Raw genomic sequence first — 11,247 nt, 5'->3', positions numbered from 1 at the left:
TGGAATACTTTGCCTTGGAATCCACAGGGATCAGTCCCTGGGTTCTCGTCTCTGCTCAGACTTCTACCAAAGAGGCTTCCCCAGCTCCCTTTCTGAAAGCACACAGGCCTGATCCATATCACTCTCCAGCCTCCCTACCTTGTTTTGCCTTCTTTGCCTTGGCATTTATCAGCCCTGAAGATTCGTTATTTATGTATTTGCTCATTGCTTATCTCTTCTCCAGCAGAATACAGCTCCATGAAGGAAGAAAATCCTTTCCTATCCACTGCTACATTCCCAGTACCAGAAATTAGTATCTAACCTGTTGTAGGAGCTTAATACCTATTTGGTGACTACAGGAATAAAATGACTGAAAAGCGGACATTTTAGCCTGTCAAAAAGAAAACTATTCTTTTTCCTCTCTAGAATTGATCAATTCTCAGCCTTAATTACTTTAAGGTGCAACATTTTCATACAATTTACTTCAAGGGATTTTTATAGATCATTTACTTAAGAAAAAATTATCCAAAAGACTATCTGCCTGGGTTTTCATGTCAAACTCCCAGTGACATTCTGCACAACTCTCCACTCCCTCACTGCTCCCCCAACCCCACTGTCCCTTGAGCTCATGGTCCCCAGGAACATTAGCCTGAGAAACAGTCTTCTAAGTGACCCTAGTTGCAGAAAGAGCTGCCGAGTCTATCTATCAAACTGATTGGCCACAGGTGGTCACAATGTTGGACAAAGAATGTAAATTTTTAAACACTGTGGTAACTGCAAAGAGTAATACTGCCTGTTTGAAATGCTACCACGGCTAATTAATGCAGCTCAAGAGTTCTCACAGTTGATAAATACAAGAGATGGCAAAAGCCTGCTAGTAAAGGAAGGGGTATGAAATAGCTGTGGAAAAATACACTGCGGCACACAGCCACCATTCATTCTGCACACTGAAAAATTGTATTAGTGCTTAAAATGACTCCTCTCACTAACTTTCCACCCAATTCAATTTAACTCGATTTTAGACTTAAATGTGTATGGTCTGAACTCAACTGTCTTTGAGCTTTCCAAAGAGTAATGACATTGATAGTTGAACCTGTGGACCATATTGCATGTTTTCTAATGTTATTTGTTGGACTGAAGCTTGCAAGGAAAAGCAACTATTAAAAAAAATTAATGCGTGTGGAGATTAGAGTCCACGTTTTGAAATGTCAGTAAATACAGTATTTGTGTGACAGATCATAATGACTTGTAAAAGGCAGCCATATGTGTATCAAGCTCTCAGTCTTCCTAATGGTTTTTCTTTTAAAAATCTTTTATTTTTAAATCTGAAGAAAACAGCACTAAACGAGACCTATCTTTCAAATTTTTTTTGAGGAATTCAGACTCAAATCCAACCTCCTCAGCTTGCGGATTTCTCTCTTTCAAAGAGAAACCAGGGGAACATTTCCAGTGTGTGTGCTACTGTCATATCACAACATTTAGGGCAATAGAAAGATTTAAGAAAAAGAAATCAAGGATAGAACATTAGAGTCAGTTCGTCAGTCTTTAATGTACTGTTTCACTACTTAACAGTGCCTAAAGGTAGTTTGCCAGCGTACTTTCACAAATGGCACCATTAAGAGAATTTTACATGCCTAGGTCACTTTCCTTTGATCCCAAAGAAGTCTTAAAACACTGTACAAACAACAGACTTGAGGCAACATCCCTGAACGACAGGCACTCCTGGGAAGGAGGTGGTCTCTGACAGCAACAGAACACACAGGATAGTTTCAAACAAAGAACAAAAGCAAATGATGGTCCTTCTGAAAACCGCCAATGTTTAGGATTTTCAGAGAACGAAATCAAGCACAAACAGCATGTGGCTGGTGCAGAACTTTCCTAGGAGGTAGAACCTCTGCTTAAAAGTGATGAAGCTCTTAATGGTCATCACAGACCTCCAAATTTTATGGTCCCATGGACATAAACCCCATCTCCAAATGCACTGAAATTATATCTCAGGCATAAGCTTTCTTTTGTTCTGATGCCAGTTTGTAAGAGATCTTTACATGAACAAAAGCTTCTGTCTTTACAATAACCATCTTTCTTTAGAAAAGGCAAGCCATATACTTTTGGGAAGCTGAATCACACAATAGAGGAAACCAAATAATTCCAGTGAGGTTTGATGAGCCTTCGGCAAATCCTACAACAATTCTAGTCAACTGTCACTCAGGAAGTGTTTCATAAAGAATCGTGTGGCATTGCTACTGTCTATTACCTGCAATATTCCTTTTGGTTCACTTGAGATTTTTTTTTTTACTATATAATGAATGCATTCAATAATTGTTTGAATTGCTGCTGTGCGTTCTGTCATAAATGGTTTATGGATAACCATCAATTGGTTCTGCTCATCAGTCTAACAAGTTCAATGTACTACTCAGAGCAAAGGATGACTATTTATTTAACAGCTCTTGGCAGGAAAATTTGTTGCATGCCACAACTTTACAAAGAACATTAAAATCAATGACAATTTATAAACCAAAGGCTGGGAATTATGCTTTGGATTCCCATAATTCATCAGAATAAAGCTGTCAGATACCTTTTATTATAAATTAATAGCATGTTGTCTCAGAGCGTCGTGGAACAGATGTTTTTGTCGGTTCAGTACTGACATCTAGTGGACAATGAGCAATAGTCCCCCATCTCCCAACTGGAGTTACCCTCATCCTCAAAAAGATATATGTTGTTTCTGCGTTGTTCAGATCTTTCTCATGCAATAAACTGTATTTGGGTCTAAGTTTTGTGCATTTGTGTTTGAGCAAACAAATATGTCACGAGGTTGAACTTTCAGTGATAAACATCGGCAATGTGTGCCCAACATGACTTTAAACCTGTAGCCAACCATACAACCTTCTTTTGTTTTAAATCTGTTTCCGTAACATATTTTAAATGTTTTAGTACTTTTCATTCTTGGGGACTTAATTAATCCTAATTCTCTACTATTAACTTAACTACACCACATTAAAGCATCAATTCCCACCTCTAAGTTTCTCATAAAGAAAAAGACAGTTCTAAAATAAGCATTTCCTTAACTTGAATGATTAAAAATAGGGTTCAACTTGATTATTGTGAATTTTTCTCTCCAGCTTAATGTGATTTATGAGTGGCCAATAAATGACCAAAAAAAAAGAGCAATTGAGAGATGAAGTACTTATCTGCACTGTTTATGGATTTTGCTTCCTAAAAGAATATTTTCAGGTTGGTCTGACAGCAACAGTCTTATCATTAACTGACACTGTGTCACTTAACTGACAGAATCAGTCATTAACATATTCAAAAACTCAAAACATCCTCACGTACACTAGCAAGCTCCCGGGTCCACAGTCTTGGCGAAGGCGCCCCCTGGAGCAGGCTAGGAGTGTTTTATGCCCCAGATAAGGGACGAATCTGAGGCTTTCTACCTGTTCCGGGTTACCTGATCTGAACCCACGCTGGCCTTGACTTCCCAGGGGCCTCAGAAGGTGAAGGAGTATGTTCTTTTCAGAGCTTTTTGGAACTCAGAGCACCTGAAAGTGAAGAAAAGAAAAATAAAACTCGTGTTTACTGTGTACCTGTGTAGTCTGCAACTGCAATAGGCACTTAACATAAGAGATAATGCAATTTGGGTAGGGGATGAAAATTATGGTTCCAATTTTATATGCCTTAAGGGGAACATGAATGACAACTTGAGGACCAGCATCAAGTAGAAATTCTAGGAGAGAAGGAATAATATCTCTTGGTAATTTGATTGTTACTGGGAGACAACTGGTAAAACAACCATGATCATACTCGGCCCCAAGCCACTTTACTGAACTATAAAAGTGGTGAGAATAGTATATGAAACCACCTTATAAATTTTGTGAAGTTTATAAAATCTATTTTAGGTCACTTTGAAAGCAGTGCATTACAATTATCCAGAAGACCTGTGTGATTATGCAGGCAAATAAATAGAACAGAACACAATACCCTCCCACAATAAAGAGAAATCAACTTCAGGACTTCTTTATGTGAAAGTGGGAGGTAAACCTGCTTAAAGCACAAGCCCACAATTTTTTACTGAGTAATGGAAAAAGAACTATTTCAGGATTTTCATGGTTTTATTATTTAAGAAACTCCATAATCCAATAGCAGCCTTCAAATCACTGTTTAAACACTTTCCAAACAAGCTTCTGGCGAGTCATTAAAATAAAAATATTGCATGAATAAGGACAACTGAGTAGCACTGCAGCAACTAACATAGCCTCTCAATGGACAGCTCTTTTACATTATTAAAAGACAAGCTAGACTGCCTTCTGCTGTCATAAATAACTAACTTCAGTTCTGTTAATAAAAGAACCCTTATCACACTTACATTAGTCTTTAACATTCCTTTACTATTAAAGTAATTTTTGACTCTCTAATCATTCTAAATCTCATATTCTCATCTAAGCAATGGACCTACACAAACTCCCTCTACTTAGAGACATTTCAAAGATGCCCACTGATGGGGGAATCCACAAATGCTGATGCACAATCGTCACACTCAGCCCTGGAAGCAGTGAGAAGAGCTGGCCGAAGGAGGCAAGCCCTGGGACCCACATAAATAGGCTATTCAGAAACTTAACAGTATACCAAACTTAGGTCTAGAAGCTTCAGATGGTTGTTTTAAGTTACAAAGGAAATAGTTGGAGCAAACACACAAATCTTTTAATGATGGAAGAGCAAAAAGTAAATGGGACCCAGAGATCTAGAAGGAAGATCAGGAGGAAGACCCTCAAGCTGGACTCGCCTAGGACAAGTCACTGCCCCCTCATGTACTCCCCACTGTGCACCCGGGGGAACTAGAGACCCTCAAGGGCAGCTTCCTCCTGATCACACAAGGTCAAGTTCTTATCGTTGCAGTAACTTTCATTAAAGTCTTCCCCTCACCGATAATATTTTAGGTTGTGATTGAAGTGGACAGAATCATTAACATTAGGTCCGGAAGGGACCTCAAAGAAAACCTCATCCAACTCCTCATCCCCAGGCAAAGTCAAGACCCTCCCACAGCGGGTTAGTGGTGTTGGAAGCAGATAATACACTAAGTGAGTGACATCACGAAATGGGAGAGGTCATCGGGGCTGAGACTGTACGAAGCCACCGAGCCCAGGAAAGATTCAGGGCCAGGACGATGAGATAAGGCCAAGAGGAAAGCCTACAAGGCAGCCACAGGACCAGGGAAGGCCTGGCCCAGAAATGCATCGCCAGGCAGAGCTGAAATTCCTGAACGAGGGCAGCAGCCAGGAGCAAGGACCCCTCTAGGGGCCACCACCAGAGCCAGCCTTTGTTCAGAACACAAGCAGGAAAGTGAGAAGTCGAGGCAAGCAGCAGAAGAAGGAAAGCAGAACAAGGCAAGTGAGTAAGAAGCACGAAATACACAAGAGGAAAGAAGAACAAACTCACATGCAAAAGCAAGACTTCCAACCCGCTCTCTGGTATCCCAAAAGGACTTCAGAAACGAAGGTCACTCTGACTCGGGCTCAGAGATGCTAGATGGTCCATGAAGACAGGACTCAGTCCCAACTCAGCTAACCTGGCCAGTGTGAGCTGGTCATCGGAGCACCTGGAGAAGGTGATGGGAAGGTGAGCATTCAGTAAGCAATGTCAAGACGGCAGTCTTACAGCACCCTGCTGGTTCAACATACTATGCATTCCTGAAACTGAGAATCAGTACGATGTGTGATTTATACGTGTGCACAAGGTAGCACTTGTACAGACCACTATTTGTAGAGACAACAAGTTGACCACCTAGAGATATTCCATGTTCATCTCCTGATTTCCTCTCCCTTTAACCTTCAGTCATTTAACCATTTTCTAATCATCTCTTTTCCACTGATTGCCCCAATGCATTTTTTAAATTATTTTCCTGGGTAAATTCACATCTTCTATTTATTTTTCAACTTTGTTCATAAAAATATCTACTTTAAAATGTCATTTCCCAAAGAGCCAGGGTGCATGGTTTTTTAATACATGTTTATGCTTCTTCTGAATTTGCCTTAGTATTCTGTGTCCAACTAGGAGCTCAAGAAAAAGACATGCAGTGAATTCAAATCAGTCTGTTTTCCAGCTGAGAATTTTGAACCTAAAGATTTTGAATTTTACCTAAATACACTAGAAACCATCTTTTTACTGTGTATTAAAAGAAAACAGTAAATTCTAATTAAATGGATTAGTCTAAGTGATGAAAAATAAAATTACATCTATTGGAATTTTTAACTGAATCATTTCACATTAATCAGTGAATAGCAGCAAAAGGAAGCTGGGTGGTTTATAAATTAATGTATTTAATCAATGATTTATAGTTCATTTACTTCACTTAAGTCCTTCTTTCAACTTGTCATTAAGACTTTTAACTCCAAATTTCAGAATAAAAAAGGCAAACTATTATTTGAAAAAATGGGTGGACATGGGGAGCCTATTGAAAACTCCAACAGTTTTCTGTGTCTTTCTTTTGATATTTTATCAGTAAGGTTTTAAGAGTTACACAAGAACCACATGTTGATGTTATGTGATCATCCCAAGCAGAGATATCAGTGACTGTAACTGATGAAATAACTAAATATCAACAGTAAAAGGACCTCCAAGATGGTAAAAAAGAACATCACAGAGGGGGTAAAGTGAGTTTCTGGCCAACGTGTAAACATGAATTTGACTCTGTTTATTTCTGCCTTCCTTCAGCTGTATTGGAGAATTGCTTTGTGTCTTGTACCTCTCATGATCTAATTTAATATCTTCCTGTTTTTAGAAGGTGGTTTATGCAAACTTATTGGAATATTTCCAGGAAAAGGATGAGAAGAAGATGGTGAAAGAGATGGACAGAGACAGAGGGAGGGAAGGAAGGATGGAGTGAGGGAGAGTGGAAGGAAGAAAAAGAAACTCACAAGAATATAAGGCTCAGTACATAATAATGCCCTTGGCAATAGCTAAGGCCCCCAAGCCTGTCTTAAATTCCATTTATTTTGTTATGATAGATGTCAAAATAATGATCCTTGAGAAATGAAGAGCTTTATTTTGCCACAAAATCAGTATTATCAGAGAAAGAGCAGGACAAATTTCCCTGAATCCTTGTCTGTTTCAACCCTGATTTGGTCTCCTTCAGAGTCTACAGTGCCAATCAAGGGACTTTCTGAAGCTCAGTGACAAAGACCCACCACTTTACAGACTGTGGAGACCTCCCGGGCATGTTCTCACTCATTGGGAAATGAAGGAAATGACTGGGAAGGTGGTGGGGAGAGGGGGAGCCCCACGTTGGGCTGTCATACGTTGCATCAAGCCAAACAATCCACCAGACCCCTTCTGCTTCAAAGCCAGAGATGTCGTCTGCTGCTTCAGGCTGCACTCGGGAACTCCTGCAGACTCAAGACAGGTAGCAATGCGGAGTGAATGACCATCTCCTCCCCAGGCTCTGCTCAGGCTGCTTAGGAAGAGTCAGAAGCTTACCACTTACTCTGTGAAACCTCAGGGTGGAAATCCCCAAAGCTGCCCTCGCTGCCTCCCCACCTCTGAAATGTACCCACGCTTCAGCAGTGTGTTGTGTAAACGGGACTCTGTTTATTTCACTCTTCTTTGTGATTGGCTATGTCTGTGACCTATAGAATCTGTGTATATATCAGCATTGCCCAGACCAATCCCAGAGGACAGGAACTTGATCTCCATACAAACACATCTTGCTTTCAAAAAATCCAATATGTCAAACTGCCTACAAAAATAAATCATTGCACTAGAAGATATCTTGGAGATCACTTATTCCAAACTCCTCATTTTACAAATTAATTTTTTTCTTCATCTAACTAATTAAAATACTCAGAATTTCCAGAAGACTTTAAATGACTTGCTCAGATCAATTAAATATGTGTTCAGTATTGCACAGGAATTGAAAGAGACTATAAAATACTGTATGTGAAATCCAAAAAACAAAAAAGCTGATCTCATAGAGCCAGAGGCTGAGTGGAGGAGGAAATGACAGAGGTCAAAGGGCACAAACTTTCGGTCATAAGATGAATAACTGCTGAGGATCCAATATACAGCAAGGTGACTACAGTTAGTAATAAGGTACTGTATTACTACACACACACTTATGGTATTTTATTACTACACACACACAGGGTTAACTGTGTGAAGTGATGGATGTATTAATCTGACCTTGATAATTATTTCATGATATATATATATGCATCAAATCATCATGCTGTATGCTTTAAATATATACAATTTTATTTGTCAATTATTCCTCAAGGAAGCTAGGGAAAATTTCTTTTAAATAAAGAGTTTAAAGTTTCTGGGTTATCATCCATGTTGTTTCAAGTCTTCCAAGGTTGAGAGGTGAATGGTATTCCCAGTCCTATCAGATCAAAGGAAAATGTTAGAAATGTGTCTTTAGTTCCCCAGGATCAGTCCTTAAGGAGCCTCCCTACATTTTCTCTTTCTCAACTCATCATAGTCCCTATTCCCAGTCCCTATACCAGAAAAAAAGATGAGTATAATGAGTATGGCAAAATGAATATGGAATTCATGATATAAACCAGGGACAGGAAAATCTTTGTGCAAAGAGCCACATACTTTAGGCTTGCAGATTCTAGTCTCCATCTCAACTACTCAACTCAGCCACTGTAGTGTAAAAGCAGCCATACGCAATATGTAAATTAATAGCCTGTGCCTGTGTTCCAATAAAACTTTATTGATAAAAGTAGGTTGTGGGCCACATATGGCCCACAGGTTGTAATTTGCTTACCCTTGTTACAGACTATTAACTGGGAATGTACCAATTAATTAATCATCTTTCTTAGAAGATAAATTGCCTTTTTCCCCAATTACAATCCTAATCTCTTGACTGAATCCACAAGATAGTGCCCTCCACTAGAACTTTCTGCCATAATGGAAATGTTCTATATCTGTGCTGCCCCATGTGATCACCACCTGCTGCATGTGGTTAATGGGCACTTGAAATATGGCTAGGCAACTAACAAACTGGATTTTAAATTTTATTTAATTTTTATCAACTTGAATTAAAGTAGCCACATGTGTCTAGTTGGACAGGACAGCCTTAAGAAATAATGAAAACCATCTGCCACTATTTTAGGCAGATCCAAAATATTGTAGGTCCTTTTGTCCCCTCAAATCACAATGTGTAGATAGATACATCTATACCATTATGCTTATGACCAGCCCTAGAAATTTCAAAGGCATTTTTCTTTCTCCAAAATAATGCTTTTAGATAACTCTCCCAGTATGAAAAGTACAATTTATGAACTTTGTATTTTTAAACTAATTTTTGGGAATCTATCAATTGGATTTAAATGCGCAACACCTTTATTTCTCTTTCTATAGTATTGTGGTAAATTTGAGGTAATAAACAAATTTCACCTATAATTGTAGACTTGAGGATTTATCACTGCTTTCAATGTGCTGCCTGAAAATACACATGCAAAAATGAATCAGTATACTACAATGTCATAAATTTCCTAATAAAGGTGTATATTTCATTAATAGGAACACAGAACAACTGAACTGCCTGGGGATAGGTGACTCAGAGAAGTATAAAAAGATCAGAGACATTTGAGTTGGATACTGACCAGGAATAGGGAGGGAAAGTATTTCAGGAACAGGAAGGAGCTTTTGCAGAGTCATGTGACTAGGTAATGCATATGAGTTTTGGGGAATTGTGAGTAATCTGGTATGACCAGAACATGGGATGCAGAGCAGGAATGCCTAGAGATAAACTCAAAAAGGTAGGCTAGGACCAGATTGAAAAAGTCATTGTATGTTTGAAAAATAACTTGCAGACACTGAGGAGCTATCATAGGTTTTAGAACTGGATGAGTGATATGGTTACAATCTTTATTATAATTCTAGTAGCAAAGTGGAAGATAGTATACAAATACTGGAGGTGGGGAGAGTGTACAAATAAAAGCTTTGTATTCCTTTTTAACGCCAAAGGTAAAAAAGATTAAGATCATACATCTGTGTCTAATCATACTGGACTAATCTGATCATCTTGGACATAAGATCATACCAGATTAATAACCACAAAAGTTACCCTAAAAGTTGGTAAAACATAGATCAGCAGTCAGAAGCTGTAGGTCATTGGACCAAATTTAGCTCATTGATGTGTTTTGTCTTGCAATGTTCTTTTAATATTTTGATTTGGTTGCCAGAGATTCATATATCAGAGGATTTTACATGAAAATCTAGATTTCTCTTTAGAATGTCCATTTCCTTTTAAAAATCATAAGATCGGACAACAGTTGACCTGCATTCTCTCCTGGAACAAGCAGCTTGTACTGCGTGTAGCTGTTGATCTCTGCCCACAGGGCGGCGATGCTCTAGTTCTCCATGGTCCCCACCTCTTCCTGTCAGTTCACTTCTAATTGGTTTCACTCCTCTGTTGGTTTCAAAATAACTCCCTGACCTGGCCTGAAAGGCTTTGGAGTTTTTTACCCCAACTTAAGAAAGCTGATTTGGTTGAAAGCGTAAAATTTCAATTGGTTTCAAAAACTTCCTCTATAAATATTTTCTTCCATAATACCAAACTATGTTTTATTAACTACAATGGGGCTTTAAAATATTGCTATCATTAAAATATTCAACATTCCCTGCTATTTCATTCATTTAGGCATAGCCATCCTTCCTGAATAGCTGCATCTCAAAAATCTGGAAGAAATGATAAAGAACCAGAACATCCGGGACCTTAGCCTTAAGCAGTTATGTTGGTTTTTCAGTTGAGCCTTGAACAGCTGGCATATCTAAGTCCCTACTGACTTTCTTGAGATTACTTGAACCACATACCTAAGGGCACCTTCGCTGTGATCTCCTGGCAAGCACAGAAAGACAATGTCTGAATTTTGCCAACCCAAAGCTTAGGCTCGGTGCTAGCTGGGGAAAGCCCCTACTTATTGTAAATGTCTGGTAAACCCATCCATTTTGAGACCCTCTTTCTAGTTGGAGATTAGAGGTTTTTATCTGCTTAGTATCAATTAGGATGCAAATAATGAGCAATATTACTGTTGGTCAAACTGGAAGTCATTTTGAACTGAAGAAGGTGTAGTGCACTAAGTTCTTGACGGAGGAGATGCTGCAACTTTGATGCTGCTGCTTGTCAAATAACAAGATGTCCAAACACAGTAGTCAGTGACTGGGATGTAGTTTCCTCTTGATTTGTAAAGCTGAGCATATGGGTTCATGTGTTTCTTTAGAGCAATTTCTATTGTATGAAATATTGGGTAAGTGTGAAACTTA

Source organism: Manis pentadactyla, chromosome 14, assembly GCF_030020395.1.
Source record: "Manis pentadactyla isolate mManPen7 chromosome 14, mManPen7.hap1, whole genome shotgun sequence".
Lineage (NCBI taxonomy): Eukaryota > Metazoa > Chordata > Mammalia > Pholidota > Manidae > Manis > Manis pentadactyla.
The sequence above is the reverse complement of the archived record's forward strand: the minus strand, read 5'-3'. Positions refer to the sequence as shown.